Below are 23473 nucleotides of genomic sequence, written 5' to 3'. Positions count from 1 at the left end.
TGCGCCACATAGCAGGTGGACCCATGGTGTCAACCACGTATTTTGTTCAAAAATTGTAGTTTCTGTGAACAAAGCATCAAAAACAGTTATAGGTTTGGGAGATGGTATAGTTTCTACTACAACATGTATTATAGATTTTTGAAATTTGCTCTAACATTAAGGAAGATATGAACTCCTGAAGGCTGGTGCGTTCATCACATGGTGTGCGTTAAAAATAGGACTTCGAACACCCACAACACTAAAACAGCATCAAGAAACAAGGAACATGAACCCATAATAAACAACACTAAAAATCAACAACCATGACAACGAGATAGTATAACCGAGAAATATTACCAAAACGTGATACTATAACCTTAAAAAATGGTTCAAGACAGATACGGGTCCTGCAGGTAGTACCCGTATGAAAAAGTATACAAGGGCAAAAAATTTGCAAAGCTGCCTCACCTGCCATGTATGATCCCTCTTTCCAAACAGTTTGTGTGAATAAATATTCTTTTTTTGAAAAAATAAGAACACAAATATCAGATAAATTTAGAGAAACAGTCCACAGTGCCAATTCACCATTTGTCCATGTACAATATAATGAAGCCATGACAATATTGGAATCGCTAGCACCCGGACGTCCGACATCCGGGCACTGTGTCGGACGCTTCTATAACCATCCGATGGTAGTTAGAAAATTTTCCCACTGAAACATTAACTCGTTTTAGATGCATCATTCAAACGATTCCTTTTTTCGCCATATCATCTTCGTCTTGAGTGCTCGTGCCGTTAACGAATACCCTGCTCCACCCAACATGCCAAGGAGCAAAATCCTATAAAACATGTCTCATATCACATGAAATCACTACTGTGGAAATTTCTACTATTGCAATGTTACAAACAAAAGTTTATATTGCAACAATAAGATAATTTGCATGCAACATCTTGCGGGCATATAGATGAAATTGGGAACACATATCCCCAACAGGAGAAGAAGAAAACTGAAACAAACACGTGCAACATCTCGATCGAGTAGAATGTCGCAACATCTGATGGACATGCATATGCAGATCTAGGTGTTCAGATTGAGATGTCCACTATCCACTTTGAAGTATGAACCAACCAAACGTTGAAAGTGGTGTCCTCCATACTGGATCGAGTCGCTACTCAACCATCGCAAAGCTTCCATGCTCCAGTCATGGGGAGAGACATGGATTCCATCATCCTCGTTGAGAGAGAGAGAGAGATACCTAGATCCACATGAGATGAAGCAGCAGGGAGAGAGAGAGAGATCTTGGCGGAAAGGAGCAGCGGGGTTGCAGTAGAGAAAAGTTGATGAAACAGAGCGGGGAGGCCATCGACGGAGTAGCAGATGAGGTGGGAGGGACGGACGCGAAAATCAGCAATAAATTATAATGAAATAAATTTTCAGGTTGTTTGCTGTGGTAGTCTGACACACATTATACATAGAGAGATACAAGAGGAGGAAGGTAACATTGTGTTCATCCAACGACATTGCATTGTATCCTTAATGTATTAATGTGCTAGCAAAGACCATCACTCTGATCCCCGTAGAAGGCTAGAAGGCTAGCTAGAAGTTCACCTCATAGAGACCTCGCACAGGTCAGTCTCAAAGGCCTTCACAAGGTTCCCCATGAAGGTTCGCGTCGCCACGGTTAAGTTCACCACCGTGTCCCTATAGTCCTTGAACCTCTTGGCGACGTCGGCCTCGCCGACCTCGGAGCAGAAGACCTCCTTCCTGTCCACCTCGGCCAGTTTGTGCAGCCGCTCCAGCGCCGCGTTGGCCTCGCCCTGCAGGTAGTTGAAGAGCTCGCGCTTCTTGCCGTCGCGCGCCGGGTCCAGGTAGTACCCGTACGCGTGCGACCACCGGAGCACCCGCCGGCCGTGGGCGATCTGCTCGTACGCCTCGACAATGAAGTGGAGCTCCATCACGGAGTTGAGCCCGACCGCGGCGGCCATCCCCTCGAGCACCGACGGCCGCTCCAGCTCGTCCATGTCATGCCGCGCCTTCTCCAGCGACCTGAGGTTGCCCGCCCAGCGCTCGTAGTGGAACAGGTACCTGTCCAGCGACGCCCTGGCCTGCCGCGCCGTCGCCTCCTCCTTGGTCTCGACCTTGCCGCCGGCGTCCGGCGGCGGCGGGCTGTAGACGTAGCAGGCGTAGTGCTCCCGCGTCCCCGCCGGCTTGAAGCAGAGCCAGCAGAAGTGGTGGCCGCAGGGGGGCGGGCACGAGATGTGGTTGCAGCCCTGGTTCTTCTCGATGGCGCGCCGGCACTTGGGGCAGTGCTTGGTGTTGGCCAGCACCCAGTTCGCTGTCTCCGAGTCCGACTTGTTCTTGGCCAGCCACGCGCGCACCGTGCCGCACGACACCGGCCGGTGCGCCTCCTCGCCGCAGCTCCAGCAGAAGCCGTGCCGGCACCGGCAGAGCACGTCCGCCGCGTCGTCGCCGGCGCAGCCCACGAACTCCACGGCGTGGGCGCACCCGCGGCCGGGGCACCACTTGATCCGCTCGCCGCTCTCCTCCACGTACGACCGGAGCGCGAACCGCGCGTAGCGCTCCCCGTCGTCGCCGCCGCCGGCGACCGCGTCGACGAGGTCGCGGACGACGGCCGCCGAGCAGCCCGGGTCCGGGCACCGCAGCGACAGGCACCGCGGGCCGTCGCCCACGGCGGCGCGGACGTACCCGCGCCAGCAGTCGTCGCAGTAGTAGTGGGAGCACCCGGCCGACCTCGTCCGCCCGGCGGGGAACGTGTCGAAGCATATGGCGCAGGCGAGCGGCGAGGCGCTGAGCGCCGTGGCGACCGGGACGCCGCCGTCCGCCGGCAGGCCGGCGGCGTCCCGGACGCGCCGTTCGTCCGAGAACCAGTCGTCCTGGAGGCTCGAGGCTACCCACTTGTAGCGCCGCAGGAGGAAGGCCGCGAACGCCGGCGGGATCGACAGGACCTCCGCGACCTTGGCCGTGTCGTCCGCCTGCCGCCTCAGTACCTCATCCTCCGTCAGAACAAGGTACGTCCTCGGTGCGGCGGCTTCGACCTTCGTGTCCTCCGCGTCACTGATGTCGCCGTAGTCGCTGCCGCCGCCGCCGTCGTCGTGTTCGTAGTCGTACGCGTCATCCTCGTCGTCGCTACAACAGTCGCCGGAAATCGCGCCTCCACTGTGGCTGCCGCTCTCGCCATCGTCTCCCACGCAGCCGCTGTCTCTTTCGTGCCTCCTGTAGCGGGAGCTCTCGCCGCCAACGCTGTCATCGCCGGATGCCATGCCGGGCTGCCGGCTGGAAGCCTTGGCTGCCCGTCCTCGACGAGGGTTTCGACTTTCGAGTAGCCCTAGCGTCGCACGGTGCTGCGGATTAGATGGCAATCTAATTACAAATCTGAACGGCTTCTTGAAACTACTTTTATCTCCTACCTAACGGATTTGTGGTTTTCCCACAGTAAACGGACTCAAACTCTTTTCTGTTTACTTGTTTTTTCTGATGGAAAAGATGTTGCAAATTTAACCCTTTTGTGTGGTATTCTTCCTTCTCAGGTGCAAAGATCTGCAGGTATTCTTCTGTAGAGCATTGAACTCACCATGAGTATTCTCTTTCATTCACGATTCAGAATGGGCTTCTTTGTACAGAGCTAGTATTCTTCTTGGACAGAACACAACTGTCAGGCTTTGTCACACAGTTTTGCGTTGGACCAATCATTCATTTTTGCCAGTTCCTCTTTTTTAGTGCCCACTGCACAATGATGCACGGCACGACTAGATTTGTCTTGATCTTGAGCAGACCAAACCAACGATATACAGGCATTGTCTTCTTAATCTAAAAAAAAAAAGGCATTGCCTTCAGGTTGGCAGTGTCAGGCAGAGAAGGCTTCAGATGAGCTGTGTTGAACATCACTGCTCCATGTATTGTGATCTGTACTCGAGCAGCTCTGAAGTTGGGGCTCACCTGAACCTGAACGAACACCAGCCGTGCTGATTTTCTTGGTGCGAGCGAGCGGACCCTCCTCTGTTTCTCGGCTCCGATTTAAAAAATGGCAATTCAATCCAGCTGGCCATTCTCCGCCGTCCTCACGACAGCCGGCGAGGTCGGCGCGGCGGCCGGCGGCCTCCGCTCTCCGTGCCACCATACAACAGGCCAGCCTTCAGGGAGGGTGCGTGCAGAGGCGGCTCATGGCCGGCGGCCAGGTCGGCAGGCGGCAGCACTGCTCTGCTTCTCCTGATGGGACGGCGGACCACCGTGCCACGGCTGACGGCTCTGCCCTCTCGCTGCGGCTCCTCGTCGCGCCGTCGGGTTCCGGCCATCTCTCGCACTCTTCCCGCCAGAGGACCACGCACGCCTTTGGGCCTCAGCTTTCCCGGTAAGCTCGATCTGCTGGCAGCCTGCCACTGCGCCTCCTCAATGCATCTGCAGCCGCGTGCCGGCCGGCGGTGGCTTGCTCTGTGCGCCAGCTGGAGGACGAACACACGAACATGCGCGGAGGACGGCGTCGCGGCGGACACACGGGAGGACAAGTCAACCCCGACCGGGGTGCTATATGGCAAAGGGATGTAAATGCAAATATCCGGATCGCGTTTATTAATCGCGACCCGATCTAGGGGTTATATGTACATTGTAGGGGGGTATATGAAAATATGCGGATCGCGATTAACAGTCGCGATTCGAATTAGGGAGCATTTTGCAAATATCGCGATCTAATCCTTAGGTCTTTGCGAACGCCGCCGGCGACCGCGCTGCCGCCGGCGACCCTACGCTGGAAGAAAATGCAGCAGGTCCTTGCCCCGGGAAGCCTCCAGCCAAGGCAGGAGGAGCAAGAACGGCTCTCCGCCGGCGGCCAGGGGCACCGGCGTGCGAACCTAGCAACCTGAACCGTCTCGACAAACGCACTCTGTCGCTTCACGACGAGACTCGCCGGAGCACCGGCGCGATCCAGCCGTCTCTCAAAGGCTGCAGCAACTCTGCAGAGCTGCACCTTCCTAATTAATGCATCTGCAGCTGTGTGCCGGCCGGCGGCAGCTTGGAGCACCATCTCGTACAACACGAGGCACTGTCATTGCTCTGTTCGCCCGCCCGCTGAAGGGAGAAGGAATGGCTAGCTGCAGCAAGGAAGCAGGGCATGGCAGGGAAATGGCTGGCAGTCCCAAGCTCAACCGAGATGGCTAATGGCTCGCAGGACCTCCAGAGAGTCCAGACCAGCAGTGATGCCATTGTGGCATTCTTCAGATTTTATCATGTGTTTGCATCAATGCTGAATTCCTGAATCTCCACCGAACAAAGTGACACCTATGTCTGAACATGTATGGTTGTCATATCATCTGTTATTTGTGTAGGCACCCATGATGTAGGACATATTTCTTAGTTGTGGATGTGCTATTTTGACCAACTCTCAGGTGTTCTATTTTTTGTTCAGGTTGCTGGATGTGCTATTTGCACCCAAAGTTTTACATTTTGTTTCATGAGGATGAGAGAGCTCCAGTGTCACAGAGTTCTGTATTGCACCCAGCGCTCACTTTGCCCGGTTCCTCTTTAGTGTCCACTGCACATAATGCCTGACTAAATTTGCCTTGACCTTAAGCAGGCCTAATTGGCTATACAGGCATGGACTTGAGGTTGACAGCGTCAGCCAGAGAGCTGGAGGAGACTGTTGTGGCACTGACATGTGAGCAGAGCTGCAGAGCCATATTTGAAACGAGCCATGTTTGAGTGCTCATTAAAATTGATTTTGCCTAAACACTTCGCTCTTGGCCAATACAAAGTTTGTAGCCCAACATATATCCTCTGATCTAGTTCTGTTGTGGACGTGTGAGAAGTTAGTTTAAACTTGCAAAAATTCAGTCAAAATCTAGTCAGACCCATGCATTCAGCCTTAACCTGAAAATCGTCCATGTCTGGAAAACAGCCTGAACCCACCCCTTAGACACTAGTTTTTCTCCAAACTTTGCTCGTAAACTCTCCAAAGTTTCTTTCTACAACTCATATTCCTATGTTCCAACTTGACATTCAAAGCAATTTTAACCATAATCTACAACACATTGGCCCTCGAATCCAGCCCAAAGTTTGCAAAAAATCACTCTCTGCACATCTCTGAATTTTCAGCAAAATGCATATTTTTTGCCCAACTTTGGAGCTCTATATCTTTCAAAACGTGCGTTTTTGATCCAAGTGCCCCTACTGAAACTTTGCTACAACGTTTGTATAGGTCAGTACATAATAATTTTGTGGTACAGTTATCAAGATCGGGAATTATGTAACTGTGTGTTAGATAAGTTTTATCATGATAAAACTTCTTCCACATTCCATAAAACTTTCTCCTCTCTTTCCGCCATATCAGTAAAATTAATAATATGATATAGAATTTAATACTATAAAATTCTCCGTCAAACTTCTGCTGAGACTGGCCTTTAGATCGGGTATACACGATTTATGGGAGTTTTGGCTGGTCAGACGCTGTCGTTTTGGATATACGCGAACGGTACCTGAATCGACTCGTTCTGGTCGTGCTCGTCAGGGATCGTGCGACACGCGGCGGCCGTCGTCTGCCGGCGTGCTGCAGCCGCGACACCCCGCAGCCACGCCCGCGGCCCGTGTCCCTCCCTCATCTCGCTCGCGTTTCAATCTGCCCGGACGGCCGCCTCCTTCTCCCTTGCATTTTCTCCCTCTCCTTCTCGCACGAACTACCTGACTGAGCAGTACCGCTGCGGGCTACAATTCCCGGCGAGCTTCTCCATCAAAATCAAATCCCTTGCGTCCATGGCTTCTCCTATCAAATCCCGGGCCGCCGACCACCATTAGCGCCGCCCTTGGACGGTTGGACCTCACCGCCGCCGACGCACCTCCAGCCTCCTTCCACTTTGTCCGACCCCGAAAATGGATTTCTGGTGAGCACCTCTTGCTCAGGGGCTCGCTAATATCGCGCGCTCGTCCTTGGTCGCTCCGCAACGCCGGCTTGCCGTCGTGGCCGGCATGGGCGCCGGAGCCGTAACGCGCCTTGGCATGCTGCATTCTGGTCCGCCACCGGCCGACCTCGTCGCCGGCGAGGAACGGCGCGGCAATGGCGGGCTGCCGAGCCTTGAGCCCTTGACCTGGGCCGGTCACCCTGGACCGTGGGCGCGTGAGGAGGAGGCAACCCCGACCAGGGGCGTATGTGTAAAATACTAGGGATCTTATTGCAAATATTCGGATCACGATTATTAATGTAGGGGGTTATCTGAACATATTCGGATCGCGGTTGTTAATCGCGATCCAATCCGGGGGTTATTTTATAAATATGACAATCCATTCTCCGCCGCCGTCACGGCAGCCGGTGATGTCGGCGCCGCGGCCGGGGACCTCCGCGCCGCCAGAAAACCCACCATCCGCGTCACATCCAATCAAGGCGGCGCGTGCAGATGGAGGTTCTTGGCCGGCGGCCATGGAGGCAGCAGCCCCAGCTCGGCTTCTCCTGAAACGGCTGCGGCGTGCTGGGGCGGCTCTTCCCCTCTGCGCTCCTGCACATTGCAACCTTGCTTTCATATCCTTTTTGAAGGTCTATCCATCAAATTGTGACTAGGAAAACCCAAGATTGAGGAATCGATGCTGGTGAATAGAAAACATCTGTTGCTTCAGATGGAGCACGAACAGTCTCCGACCAGACGGCCAGAGGCGTCGAAGCGCGTGCTGGCTGGTGGCGGCGGCGAACATCTGAGCATGACGAGTTGACGACGACGGACGATCCCCAGTCTGTTTGCAGATGCTCAGCATGCCACTGCTCCAGGGGAGGAGGAAGAGCGCCGAAGCTTGCGACAAGAAGCCAGTCAGGTTGCAGGCGACAAGAGCGCCGATGCTGGTGGCGCTCTCGACGGCGGCCAAGCTGTTCTCTCGGTCTGCTTCCTACTCTGACGAAGCAGAGCGCCGGCAAACTCCCGCCCACGTCGCATCGAAGGGGGTGGACGGTGTTTGGAATACCGACCACCTTGACGGTATCTGACACACTTTTTCGTGTGACGAGTAGCCATTTTTGTAGCAATGATGAAACTACCAACATATTTTTTCACTTCAATCCGTTTTTCATATACGAGAAGTAAATAATTTGGGCGCAGAGGGTGCTGTGCTAAATATAACAGTTCTATGATAAGAAATCAATTTTTTCTACGACAACTATAAGCAAATTAACAATTAAATTGATCCTAAAAAAACATTGGTACCAGAATTATCTTCACAGTGATTTTTTTTTCAGACAATAGGGTACTATTGTTAATTTATCAACAACCAGCTCGTTCAGTGAAGACAATCACTAATCACTGTATATCAAGCAACACCCACTACGCCAGAATCCCTAATCTGAGACGCGCCCTAGGCAAAATGCGAGACGAGCAGGGGTCGCGTCCCCCACTATTGCGTCTCAGATTACGCAAATGAGAGACGCGCCTCCCCTGAGAGACGCGCCTCCCCTAGGGCGCGTCTCGCATTTTCCTCCCCCTGCGAGCCGGGGGAGCCAAATGCGAGACGCGTCCTAGGGGAGGCGCGTCTCTCATTAGACTGAGATGCGAGACGCGCCTCCCTTAAGGCGCGTCTCTCATTTTGCTTCACACAGGCTTTCCTGGGAGCCAATTGCGAGACGCGCCTTAAGTAAGGCGCGTCTCGCATTAGTCTACCCCCAACAGGGGTCTTTTTTCTTCCCGGCTGCATCCTGGAACTAGCCAGGATTTGGCAGCCGCAATCAAATACCTGTAAAAGATTTCAATTCACAGAATTCATCGCAATCATCGCACGCATCCATACAATTCACACAGTGCAAGACACACAAGCAAAGATAGTATTATATAACACATGTACAATCATCCACATCAATTAGCCTCGTCCAAAACTCAAAATAAGGCTCAACCTAACTCAAAACAACAATCATCGACAGGAACAATAGAAGAAAAGCAAAGCAAGTCTCAAACTAGCTCAATTTCGCCTGCCGTGCTGTGAGAAATGGAACTCCCCCTTTGGATTGATCACCTCGATCGTGAGGAACCCCGCTAGCCTCTCTCGGATATCCTTCACGTTATCAATCATCGTATGATTGAAATAATCATCTTCGTCCTTCAAAAAATAATTACAAGCAGTTAGAATACAAGATGAAGACAGATATACTTAATTAGAGCACGTGAGAATTCTTACCGTGAAATCCGGTACCTCTGCCACTAGAAGCATGTTGTTGCAAACATAGAACCCACATGCGTTACCCGAGGGTTGCTGTGTGCACTACATGTCAAAGATAGATAGAAATTAGTATTTTGCGACACTTAGAACCAAGAAAACATCGTAATAGTTAAGCGATTTAGTTATATTAGTTACCATCCACGCGGTGTGATGTGTAAACGCAACTCGATGTTGCTCTTTGTATCCTTCTGCGGTCCTAAGATGCCTGTCAAGAGACCTAAACACAGACATCCGGATGTTATATTAAAAATGATTGTGAAATGGGCAAACGATAAAAAACTAGAGCAAACAACAAACTTACTCGTCAAGGATTGAGATGACTAGAGAATAATCACGTATCTTTAGCTTTCCCCACTCATCTGATGGAATTCTCGAGTCAAGGTAAAAGACTTGCTTGCTCTTGACATTGATGACGAGTGTAAGCCAATAGTTGCCTGGGTTGTATGGTACCCCAATGTGCTCCTTGTCAGCATGTTCTCGCATGCACTTCATCATGTACGTGACCAAGTTGAAATGGAAACAAGCGGTTACATGTGTTAAATGGAAACAAGTGACTACATGTGGCTACAAGTTGAAATAAAAACAAGTTTAACTGTTGCATGTGCGTACCTGATCAGGCCATCTCTATCTAAAGTCATTAGTGTCACTGTCATCATCTGTGGGTCAATGTACCCACACTTTTTTCCGGTTCGACGCCTTGTCTCTTGTTGCATGTGCCTACACGATCCATATGCATTGAAATAGAAATGTGTTAAATTGTTGAACGTATATCAAATGCATTGAAATGGAAACAAGTCTTAATCGACTTACAATGCAAAGCACTGAACAAGAGAAAGATCCAAAGCATCGAGGTTGAAAAGGTCGAACAAATCGGAGAAGGCAACAGTAAAGATGCCTTCAGTGCCCTCAAGCTGCAGAAAGTGCCGCTCTTTGTATGCCACTATGATATCCTGGAGTTTATCGGCATTGTGTATGTAGTAGTTGTGCAGGTCAATACAGAGGAACTAAGCAAGGCCTTTCCAACCCTGTACTTTGGATTCTCAGAAGTGTAATCCCTTGGAACCGGGTTTTTTAATCTCCTCCACCTTTTTCTTACCCTCTGAGATCTCCTGCTTCCTCTGCATTGGCCTACTCTGCTTCTTCCTCATAGGATTAGCCTTGCTTGGCTTCTTGGGAGCGATAGCTGGCTCTGTCGGAACAGGTGGAGGGGGGTAATCTGAGGCTGAGTAGGGATAGGAGGATGCGGATCCGGAAACGCTTCCCATGGATCCGGCAGCTGTGGTCGTGGCTCAGAAAATGTCGGTGGCAACGCAGGACTCTGTGGCTGAGGTTCAGTGGTCCGTACTGAATCTGCATCTGCTGGATCAATATCAATACCAGCTCTCCGCCATTGAACCCTTCTCGCAACTGCATCCCACAAAGTGGTGGTCAGGTCATCTGGTGGCACATCCAGCTTGATATCCTTAGCAAACTCATGCAGTAAGTCAATCTTGACCACAGCACAATCAGCACTGATCTGCAACAACAACAACAAAGCCTTTAAATCTCAAGCAAGTTGGACAAACCAAAAGGAAAAAACAAAGAAACAGGAGAAAAGAAAAGAGAGGTAAAGACCAATGCACTGACCTGGACATCGTCAAGCTGGGACACACCGGGATACACAAGCCCTTTCCCGACCTCTAATCGAGATGATCCTCCGACCTGCATGAGAAGACTACATCGGGTCGGACGAGCCAAGCCATCTATCGTATCCGGCTCCACTGATGTAGGCACTAATGGCCTCTCTATCCCTCTGCTCTGAGAAGCACCCGCTGCAGTAGAAGTGAAGCTGCTCCTTCGCTCTTTACTCATCCTCATCCCCGGCAAATCAGGGAATGACAAATCCTGAGACTCGAAGATGGGCTTCAGCTCTCCAAACATCTCCATCTTCAGCTCCGTTTTGATCTCCTCTATGTCAACCTTTGATGAGGAGACTCGAGTCCGCTTTCGGTAGCTGCCTTTGTGTTCAGGGAACCCCTCCTTCCAGGTCAACTTACTGGAAAAACCACAGACACGACCCCATTGCTCACGGGTTCCTAAAGCCCTGGTGAGTGCATCAAACTCCCTCTCTCCTTCATTTCAACCTTGGCTGCTCTCCATCAAAGCCTTTGAGCAATTTCCTCAGCGCTCGTGCTGTAGAAACTGATACTGCCATCCTCCATGAGCCTTGACCTAGCACGCATAAATGGTGCCAGCCGTCCCTCAAATGAGTCATAGGGATTCTCAATGCCCCTCTCTGCCAGCATCTCATCCTCCTGCTCCCACTTGCGTTGCTTTCCAGCATATCCCGTTGAGCCAAGGTGGTGGTCAAGCTCATTCTGCGCTCGGAGCCATCGATAATACTCACTTGACTGTTGGAACTCGTGAGTATACCACTTTTGAACAAGCTCCTCCCAGGCTTCTGTTGTCAAATCCCCATACTTGTCAAAAGGGTTCTCGTTCTGCTTCCAACACTTTAAAATCCTGCACAATAAAACAATAAATCTGCATAAGTGACAGTAGATAATGAAAAAATGACAGTAAATGACAATAGTAAGTGACATCACTTTACTTGTTCATGTAGCTCCTCCAGGCTTTAGAGATGATCTTCATAGCATGCTTCGTAGCCTTATCGTGCAACTCTCTCGGATATTCAACATAGGGTTGAATATCGTTTGCGAAGATATTCTTTTTGTCGTCCCAAGACAAGTCATCAAAATGTTCCAAGGTGAGTGGCACCCTTTGCCGGGCAGCGAGGCTACAAACCCGTCCTAATCTCACTTTGACTGACGGGTCTTCGGGTGCTGCCTCAAAATTGACCCGGCCACAACTTTTCACATCTGATGGCCACGTTGTCTATGAACTTTTCTTTCTGCCAGTACGAGACGTGCTAGCTCCTGACTGCGACCGTGACGGCCGTTCTGCAGCTGCTCTGTCGTCTGTAGGTTGCTGCACACGGTCCTCACCACTGGACATCGTGCTACACGAGAAAGAAAAAAAGAAAATCAGTTTATCTACGTAGCTTAGAGATTATTCTTATCTTCCAAGTCAGAATTCACAATGTATGTTAAAGGTTCAAAGCACAGAAATACATACGTTTGCATGTTAGCAGTAGCTTGCAAATATTCATGCAATCTAAAGGTCTCTATGTTAAACATGTGCATCCTGTTGAGTATCTGAATATATGATACTTTATTAGAACATACTTGTTCACTGAATCTAGTGACGTCCCGAGCTGATATCGAATATGGCAAAAGCAATAAAGCCCAGCAAGTTCATCAGTATCCTGATTGACAAGACAAAATGTTTATGGATTGTCATAGTATAAGTGACTTATGCAGCATATTTCTATGATAGCTAAGTAAAAAAATTGAGTACTTGTATGCATATGGTCATTTATAATTGAAAATCTAGATGATGTATCAACAGTGCATTGTATGAGATCAAGCTAAACAAGTTCCATAACTTACTAGTAAATTTTGCAAGTCATCGATGACATCAAGGGCACCAGCACAATCTACTGCTGCAACAAGCTGCAAATGTGCAACAAGATTAATGAATGCAAGCAGAGCAAAAGGCACTACCAAAATGAAAAATTTGGAATAGGGTTGTCGCAGTAGTTGCAAGATTTAGTACAACTTTCCTTGCTGTCACCCCAAGTCTAAACAATTGTGGCCACTGGCCAGAAATGCTGGGACTACCAATTCAGAAAATATATATAATACCTCATTCAAATACAGGTGATGTAATATCCAGGTAATTAGACAACTAGATAGTAAGTTTGGATGTATTGGATGTATGCATGTTATGGTGTATACAAGTTGTACAAAGCATTAGGGGTATAATTGTAATTTAGGAATTATGTAAGAACTTGAGTGTAATTGTGTAAAAATACTCTTAAGTGGTAAACTTAAATGATTATACAAAAGAACAGTGCGAAAGTTAAGTAAAACCTAAGAAGAATAAACTTTATATGAAACTAAGGACCTATGCGTAATTAACACAAAGGTATAAGGATTTACATGTGAAATGGTGAAAAGGCAAAAGTAAAACTCAGATTTACTTAAGGGCTAAAATGTAAAAAGGACTAGTCATGATTACTGCAGGCAAACTTGCAAAAAGACCCCAATCATTAAAGCAATTTGTTTGAATTATAACAAAGAGTTTATAATTTGAGTTGTGTTCAAAAGTTCAAAATAAAACTGTCTGCTTTAAGATTTTGAACTTGAACCCTAAAGCATTCTTGTAGGATTTGAAATTCTCTACAACTTTGCTTTAGACATTTTTCTCATTAGGATTTTGTATTAGTGGAAAATTTTAGTTTATAGAGGGGCCCCTGAACTTTGTGGGAATTGCAAACGAGTCCCCCTGACACCCCCTGCTTCGTCTACCTCTGGCACCACCGCTTCCCTCCCTCTGCTCCGCTCTGCCGTCGCCGCTCACCGCCAGTGCCGCGCCCTAGGTTCCACCTCAAGCTGCTATACGTGCCTAGGTGTCGCCTCATGCTCTCCCACCGCTGTTTCCCTCTCTCCCTAGCCTCGCGCGAGCGCGCCACGACGCCCCGAGCCATTGCCGGCCGCCACCTCCTCGTCGCCGTGGATAGGCCACCCCGGCGCCTTAACTCTCTCTCTCGCGCGCGCAGCAGCACCACTTCAACGCCTACACTCTATTCTGCTACTCCCAGTGCCCAATTCCGAGCATCCGAGCTGCATTCCGCCGCCGCCGTCCTCTTCCGCTCCGGCCGCACCCTGCACCACCGTGGGCAGCCCTCACCGAGCACCCTTCGCCTCCACCGATCGCCGTAGAAGCTTCCCCGTGCCTTGCTGATACTCATCAAGCCCTCAGAGCTCCTCAATTCCGGTCGGAACCCAGTTCCCAACGGAGCGCCGCCGCCGCCGCTTCGGCCTCACCGTGGAACTCCCTCTCCCGGCCTTCCCTAGCCCAAATTGATCCCGGTTCGAGCTTTCTTACATCCTTAGGAAGCTCCACGACCCATCAATTTGAATCCTAAGGCTTTACATCGCCTCCCCGATGATCGCCGGATTTCTTCCTCGCCGCTGCCGCTTCGGTCTCCGTCGATCCCTCTTGATCTAGCATGTTTTCCTCCAATTGATTGCACGTACACGTTCCTCGGGACTCACTGGTTCGCATGCGCAGGTTCTTTACTGACGTTCACCACCAGAACACCGTCGTCGCCGTCGACCCCTCCGCCGCCGTTTCGGGTCCCCGTCGAACTTTACCATTCCGGCCACCCTAGCCCTCGACAAGTGGAGCAACAGGACCACCGTAAGCCCCTGAATCTTTCCCTGCCCTTGGACCTCGCCGCCGGTGATCGCCGTCGCCGGAACACGGCCGCCCCCGCCCTGCTCTGCTCTGGTTCACGGCCAAGGACGTCGGGTTAGAAGGAATAGAAGTCCAGGGGGTTTTCTGCAAAGCCATAGACCCAGGCAAATAGTAACCGAAGGGCCCCCTCGTGTAAATAAGGCTGTCAACTTAGAAATTCTGTATCTATTCGGCGAAAAATCATAAAAATGCAAACTAAATTTTATTGGAATCCTCAGTTAAAGATCTACAACTTTACTTAAAGAGTCAACTTCAGTTTCTGAATGTTTGATGATCTAATTTAAATATTAAGTTTAGTTACTTGTAGGCTTAGAAAATGCATAGTAATTCATAGAAAAATGATAAAATGGTAAAACTAGTTGTGTTAATTTTCTTTTAACATATAGAATTGAATAAAAATAATTATTCCCATATTTAAGTACTATTTTCTTACTGTACAAATTTAAATTAGAAATGAGGTATAGTTCATCTTACACAATTAATTTCTATAGATTTTTATTGCTCAAAAATCATGAAAATATTTGTGTATACTGTTCTTTAATAATGTGACATATGATTAAATTCCCAACCAAGAATTAGATGTCAAACAAATTGAACATAATTTAGGTAGTCCATAATATAAGAGTAACTTAAAATTCATATAAATAATTAGTGTAATCAATGAAGAAGGCCATTTAATCTAGTGGTTAGAAACCACCCCACCTGTTGTCCCATGTCACTAGTTAGATACTTAATGTAGTTAAGTTTACTGTTTAATGTACTTAAGTAAGATAGTTAGTACTCGATAAATGACTGCCCAGTACAGGGTAGTTAGGATATTTATCGAAATATAATGTTCTTTTATTTGGATTACAACTTTATCATGAAGTAAAGTAAAAGTATATGCATTTCATAAGTTATACCTTTGCACATCATGTAGAATCGACCACTCTCGCTGACGGGGATTATCAACTGATTCCGGAACAAGAAGGAAATTATTCTGAAGACTCCGGGAATCCAGTCACGGATTTCTCTGAAGCCCCGAACCAAAGTTCGGGAGATATTAGCTTGACTAACCCCAGCCCTACCAACGAAGGCAAGCCCCGGACATAACCCCTACTTTATTACACTGCAACCTATACTATTTATATATGTCTTTTTGCATTACGTTCTTAGGAGTTGTTTGGAAACCTTAATTGCATAATTCCAGGAACCTATGTATTGAACACTAGAACTCGAGTCCGAATAGCTGCTATGCTTATAGGACCGGTAGAAGTCGAGTGATTTCCTGTCACTCGCGCGATATAGGAATTGTGATGTTTACATTCCTGTTATCATTATAAGGATGACGGACGGGAGTTTTATGAGTTATCATGGTCAAGATAATACCCCATCTGTTTTGATGAATTTGATAAGGTCGCAGTGTGTGGTAGCGGTGGTTAAGTATTTGAAAGTACTAGCCACATGCCGTGAAATATGGTAAGCGGTAAGCCTAGTAACCGATCAGCCCGAGGAGTGGACATACCTCCCACCACATGTATTTGCTTCTTTTGGTTACTTTATTCGACGTGTAGGCATACGTGTTGCTGGGCAACCAGGAGTACGGGTTTTGTAGTCGCGCTACAGACGTACGTCCTGCACTTTGGAAGTGCGTATGACCTGCAGTCGCTTGTGGTGGCTCTGATCCACGAGTCGGAATGAAAGGCAAACGGTTGCTTCGGAACGACCCTTTGGTGTTCCAAGCGTGTGTGTTAGGTTATCCTTGCAAGGTTGAATTTCGATTCAGGAATCGTCCGCCTCTCACGATGTATGAGACTGCTTGATCCCTTTACCACATAGAGTAACAAGAGTAACTTTGTGATTATGAAAGATGGTGTTTGATTAAGAATTCTACCATGTTTTGAGTAGTTATAGGTGCTTACATAGAATGGTTAATCAACTAGAATCTGAAAGTTAAAAATTAAAAATAAGGACCTACTCTTTATTGCTTTTCAGCTGAAAACCTTACCCAAAACCTGAAAAGCTTGCATGAGTCTAGTTATGGGCTAAAGTATACCCAATTCCGGGTAAGCCTTGCTGAGTATTAGTATACTCAGCCTTGCTTTTGTTGCTTCACCTCAGATAATCTCCCTGATGAGCCAGCTTTTATTACACCGTGGCCCTACCCCCTGCCTGATGGTTGGTCCATGGAGTGGGATCCGTCCCCGGCCAACACAGATCCTACCGAGTGATATTATGCCAGGGCTAGCATAATATCTGTAATGACGACGTGTACATTTGTCTACGCTTTTCAAACTCCGCTGTTTTAAACTTAAACTTGTGTTGTAATAATCTTCCTTCTTGTAAGGGCTAATGACACTTTGTATATTCTTGTCATATAACTGCCTGTGGTGTAAAATGTGTTGGCATTATATCTCTGGACTCACCTTCGTGTGAGGTACCTTGTTAGATCCTGCGTTCGGTGGTTTATCGGGACGTTACCCGACAGGCCAAAGGAATTATACCGTTTGAAGTACGAGGTAGCCCTCAAGAGGGGACTCGCGTACTTGAGCCGGTGTAATTCAGGTTGGTTCTGCCACAGGTGATCTAGCTAACATGGATGAAAAGGAAAAGGAAAACTCTCGTTACAGCGCTAGGGCAAGGACGGCAGCAGTGGAGGGTGCCGCGGGGCCGGGAGCTCGGGGAAGGGCTCGGGGTGGCGCCGCGGGGCTGGGGACGACGGCGCAATGGCTTGGGGAAGGCTTGACGGCGGCGACACTCGCGGGGACGGGAGCTCGGGCTAGGGGCGGCGCCAAGAGAGCGGAGCGCCGCCGCGGGGCCGGGGACAACGGCCGCGAGGGAGTGATGGTGGCTCGGGGACCACAGATGGCGCGAGAGGATGGCGGCGGCGTGGGGGGGGGGGAGCAGAGCACGGGGATGGCGCGGGTGTGAAAATTGGACTTAGGGATGGCAATCGGGTCCACGGGTTCGGGTGCCCGTCGGGTTTCGGACCCGATAGGGGTGGGTTTGGGTGCTGTTTTACACCCATGGGTCTGCCCGAACCCGACCCGTTTAATTTCGGGCGTGGATTCGGGTTTTAAATGAGACCCATGGATGCCCATCGGGCGCCCGAAATTCAGCCCATTACATGTTTTGGCCCAGCCCAACAAACCTTCACAAACCCTAACTCCCTCCTCCCTACCCCCTGCCCCCTGACCCCCTCGCACTCGCAGCTGCCCTCCTGCCCACCGTCCAGCTGCCACCCGCCAGGCCGCCACCCCCTGCCCCCGCCCGGCGGGCCCCGCCGTCCCACGCCCGGTGCCCCCCCCGCTCCGGCGGGCCCCTGCTCCGGCGGCCCCCCCGGCGCCCCCTCTGCTCCGGCGGCTCCCTGTTCCGGCGGTCCGCCCCCCTGCCCCGCGCCCGGCGCCCCCCTGCTCTGGCGGGCACATGCTCCGGCGGCCCCCCCGGCTCCCCCTCTGCTCCAGCGGCCCCCTGTTCCGGCGGTCCGCCCCCCCCCCCGCCCCGCGCCCGGCGCCCCCCCTCCCCCGCTCCGACGGGCCCGTGCTCCAGCGGCCCCCGACGCCCCCTCTGCTCCGGCGGCCCCCTATTCCGGTGGTCCGCCCCCCCGCCCCGCACCCGGCCCCCCCCGCTCCGGCGGGCCCCTGCTCCGGCGGCCACCCTGGCGCCCCCTCTGCTCCGGCGGCCCCCTGTTCCGGCGGTCCGCCCCCCCTCGCCCGGCGCCCCTGGCTCCGGCGGCCCCCCTGCTCCGGCCCACCCCCCGCGCCCGGCGGCCCCCTGCTCTAGCGCCCCCCGCCCCGCGCCCCCCTACTCCGCCCCCCCCCCCCCGCCGCTCTTGCTTGCATATTTGATTACAAAACCCGATGGGCACTCACACCCGACCCGAAACCCGACGGATTCGGGCGTGGGTGCAAAGATTCACCCATGGGTGTGGGTGTGGATTTAGTTTTCGACCCGATGTGGTCGGGTTTTGGCTCCACCCGACCCCGAACCTGACCCATTGCCATCCCTAATTGGACTAAAGTCCCAAGAAGGCAGAGGGGTGGTACCAAATGCGAGACGCGCGTCAACTAGGGACTTTAGTCCAATTTTCACACCCGCGCCATCCCCGTGTACCAAATGCGAGACGCACGTCAACTAAGGCGCGTCTCGCAAGACGCGCCTTTGTTGATGCGCGTCTCGGATTTTCTCCCCCCTACCCACTCACACAATTCAGTCTCCAGAACTGAATTTGTTCAGTTCCAGAACTGAACATACAAATTCAGTTCTGAAACTGAATTCTTTTCAATTTTTCACTCAATTTTAAATCAAAACACAACACTTTCATTCAAATATTCACGCATTACCATATTTCACAAAGGAACAATTAAAGTCACACAATTACCATATTTCACAAAGGAACAATTAAAGTCACACAATTACCATATATATTTCACAAAGGAACAATTAAAGTCACACAATTACCATATTTCACAAAGGAACAATTAAAGTCACACAAATTACCATATTTCACAAAGGAACAATTAAAGTCACACAGTTACTATATTTCACAAACGAACAATTAAAGTCACAAAATAACCGTATTTGACAAAGGAACAATTAATATACATTGTGTGCCCAATCATTTTGCTACTTTCCGTTGCTCCCTTGGTTTTTTGAAATTCTTGACTTTTTTTTGATGGTCGTTGCGCAAGTAGGGAGTTTCGTTGGCCGATGGTGTTCTTGGCTTGATCATTGAGGTGGCGAAAGGAGGTATCTCATCAAACTAATCAAACTCTTCATCATCGACCGCATTCTCAACACCGACGATTCGCCGTTTTCCAGGTATAACCACCTTGAGTCTTTTGTTTGTTGTGTCAGAAACATAAAACACTTGAGCCACATGTTGTGCGAGCACGAAAGGGTCCGTCTTGTATCTGTGACGGCTAAGATCGACACAATTGAACCCGTACTTGTCTTTTTGTACACCTCTATTTGCATCAACACAATTGCAACGGAAAAGAGCTATTTTAAAACCGTGAAAGTCAAGCTCCTATATCTCTTGTATCTGACCATAGTACGCGGTTTTGTCCTCTCCGTTAACATCGTAAGCATCAACACGTACACCACTATTCTGATACATGCTTTTCTTATCTTGTCGTTCGGTGTAGAATGTGTATCCATTTATGTCATGCCCTTGTGTTATCGCCATAATTTAGGCAAGCCAGAAAGGTGGGCCGAGAAGCAAGATGGGCTCGAAGGATAGCCATAATGGGCTTGCGAATCGGACCTTATGCAGGTGTTTGAGGCCAAGGTTGGCCATGTATCTAGGAAGGCATGTGTGTCTAATCAGTTTAGATAGAGATAGCTAAGATTTGTGTCGTGTTTAGTTAGAATTGGTTAGGGAAGGTAAGTCTACGGACTATAAATATGTACCCTAGATAAACAATAAAGGAATCAAATCAATCATTCATCAACAACTCTCGGCGCATCGCCACCCCTGTTCTTGGGTTTCTCAGGTAAGCGCCGTGCGGCCCCGATCACGCCCCGCGTGATCGGGGCAGCATTGTCCTTGCTTATTTACCTTTCGTGTTTCTCATTCTGAAGCATTATTGATGACGAGTAGCACTAGTTATCTTGACGTTTATAGAGTGGCATCAGCTTTTCCGTGCTTTAATCATGCATTGCTTGTTATCTGTAAATGTCTAGCTGTCCCTGTATTCAATTTTTGGGTATAAGGGCAGCGCTTTGCTCTGTTCTCGTTTAGTAGATCTAATCTGTTATGGTTAATCTTTGTCAATTGAAGATTTAGTTTAATATCTGCTTGATTAGGCCCTTCAAACGGGTTGAATGTTCCGGCAGTATGCTTGGTATTTTATAACAACATAAAAAGGGATTGTTCCGGGAATCAGGTTTTGGTTGATTTTTAGGCCTCTGTTTAGGTTGTTGTTTCGTTACCTTCCGTATCTGTTAGGCTCAATTACATGCAGGATATTCTGATTGCGCAGTGAAAGCTTTAATCGTCGTAGATTGGATTAGCTTAATGTTTACAGAGCAAGATTTATATTACCATTGGACATATTTGCTTTATTTATAGATCCAATCCGGTACTGAACACAATCGGCTCTTTACAGCCAATACCAGAAAACATTCGATGAGCCGATCACGGCTCGGACTAATGTTTATACGTGTCTGTGCATGCAGGAAACTAACATATAACACTTTCCTGATCAGGTACAAGGTCAGGTGGACGTGTGCCGGATCTCGGGCCATTGACCGAGGGATCGAGACCCACCAGCAGTCCCGGGAGCCTCCCGGCTCCTCGTGTTGCCTGTCGCTGCTCGCCGGCGGGTTTCGACTGACAACATATTCTGGCACGCCTAATGGGACCATCTTCACCATCTTCACCATCTTCATCAACTTCATCATCTTCTTTGACTCCATCGACTTCCATTGACGGGATGACGAGGGATAAACCGATCACCTACGAGGAGCTGCCTGTTGAACATAAGCACAAATACAACGCGATTAAGGCTCTCTTCGAAGCCGATCTCATCTGTTCTTTCGAGAAGACCCGCCACCACTGCGTCAGGTGGAAAGGATTTTCACCCGAAGGCGCTCTTGATGGCGTGGATCTGTCCACCCCGTCAGAAGATCGTACCAGAGCTCTACGTCAGGAAGTAAACTACGTGGTGGCCCACTCGCTACACCGACATTCCGAGAGCTTGGTTAATGCCTTCGAGCATGTTGCGCTGCGCATGGTCCAGGAAATTATGAAGCATCAATACTCTCCAATGGGACCTACCTTGGGGAGTTACAAGGGAGAATTGCCATTCCAGGCTAGGCCACAATTGCCTTATGCGCCTGCGGCTGCAGAATCACATGGCTCTCCGGCCTACGTTGTTTACAAGGTGGGAGGTGATCCTGTAGATCACCAATTGTTCAGCGAGCCGCCCAAGGTGATCCCGCATGGATATATGTGTGCTTATATACCAGATAGCAATAATCCGGTACATTCGGTACAGAGGGCGGCTGGAGGAGTTTCTGGAGCGGATGCAGATAAACAAGCATGGCTAGCTGCCTATGCCGCCGTGCCGAGTCACGATAGTGCACACTCGGCCCCAGGAGCGCAGACAGTAGATCAGATCAGTGCCATCTTAAGAGATTAGTTTGGCATTCTACAAAAAAGGAGGGCGATCGGCTATACTAAGATGTATCCTAGTGACTATGATTTAATTCCCCTACCGCCTAAGTATCGGCTTTCTGAATTTACCAAATTCAGTGGAGCAGAAGGATCTAGCTCTATCAAGCACGTGAGCCGATACTTAGCGCAATTAGGGATGATCTTGATGTCGGATCCCTTGCGAGTGAGGTTTTTCTCGCAATCTCTCACAGGGCCAGCCTTTGGGTGGTATACATCATTAGGCCCTGATTCGATCCGCACCTGGAAGCAGCTGGAGGAGCAATTTCATATTCAGTATCACTCAGAAGTTGCAGAAGCAGGAATTGCCGACTTGGCGCAAGTGCGGCAGAAGCGTGGGGAAACTATGGCGGAATATATCCAACTCTTCAAAGAGGTGAAAAACCGATGTTACTCGACCCGGATTTCGGAGAAGGAGGCGGTCGAGTTGGCATCTTTGGGATTACTAAAGCCGATTAGGGATCTGGCTTTTCAATTGGAGTTTAATTCTTTGGCGCATTTGATACAGAAGTTAACAACGTATGAGCAGCGCCACCCAGAGCTATACCAAGATAAGTTCAAACGACAAGTGGCAGTCGCAGAAAGGACTCGGGGGGCAAACCCCATGTCCTGTAAGTGGGTGAAACAAAAAGGGCCTGCGAAAGGTTTTGACTTGGACATGAGCAAAGTTGAACAGATATTCGATCTGTTATTGAAAGAAAAACAGTTGAAGTTACCTGAAGATTATAAGCCTCCTACAGCGCAAGAACTGAAGGGGAGATCATATTGCAAGTGGCATGACTCTTTCACCCACAACACAAGCGACTGCAAGGAACTCCGTCGGCAGATCCAATCGGCTATCGAGCAAGGCCGATTGATCTTGGGCGAATTTGTCGGTATTTTACCGGCTGCCCACCGAGGGATATACCCAAGATGGTAAGTTTAGGTTAGGAGACGCCGAGATCAGGAACTCGAAGGTGCAAGAAACACAAGATTTTAGATAGGTTCGGGCCGCGAGGCGCGTAATACCCTATGTCCTGTATGGTGGTTTGTATTCTCTTGGGTGTTGATGTTGTGTTTTGAATGGATCCCTGCCCCCCCTTATATATCCGGGAGGTCAGGGTTACAAGAATTCTAGTCCAATACTAGATACGGAATCGTAACCGAATACAACTCGAGTAGATTCCTTCTGTACCGACTAGCTTTATCTCCTATTCATACGGGATAAATAAGAGATAAGTGAGATAAATAAGAGATAAGACGGGCTTTATTTCTTAAGCCTATTTAAACTACGTTATGTACACAGTCCCGTGGCCCCGAGTCTGACAAGCCCCGAGCTCTTCGTAGCTGAGTACTGCAGGCTTCTCGAGTTCTTTTGAAGTAGTCTTCGGCTTCTTTTGAAGCTCCGTCTTGAAGTTCTTCTTCGAGTACTTACTTGGCTGCATCGAAGCTATGTGGTGCTCATGCCCCGAATTATTTCTTTGGTATAGTGTGTGATTAAAAAATCGCACTCCATATAGAGTAACCCCCGAGCTCTAGGTTGAATCGGAGAATCAGGCTGAGGGTCGCATTACTCTTGAATCTTCCTTACTTACTTTTCAAATTTATTTGAAAAATAAGTAATCGATGTCACGTATCCTGCAACCCCCGAGCCTTGAATCCAAATCTCTCAGGTTTGGAAATAAGGATCCAAAAGTCGTGGCATGCAGTGTAAAAATGTCCCCAAATAAATAACTGGTGTGATGGTACAAATGATGAAAATTAGATTTGAAATTCGGAAAACCCCTTTTTTCAGGAAAGTT

At 49.4% G+C, this 23473-nt stretch overlaps 1 pseudogene; it reads left to right on the top strand.

Annotated features, from left to right (window-relative positions):
• The first annotated feature begins 2236 nt into the window (after window positions 1-2236).
• LOC112872395 lies at window positions 2237-5652 on the top strand (annotated as a pseudogene).
• Window positions 5653-23473: the final 17821 nt, after the last annotated feature.

Source organism: Panicum hallii, chromosome 8 (assembly GCF_002211085.1).
Source record: "Panicum hallii strain FIL2 chromosome 8, PHallii_v3.1, whole genome shotgun sequence".
Lineage (NCBI taxonomy): Eukaryota > Viridiplantae > Streptophyta > Magnoliopsida > Poales > Poaceae > Panicum > Panicum hallii.
Note: the sequence above shows the minus strand (reverse complement) of the source record. Positions and strands in the feature narration are given on the sequence as shown.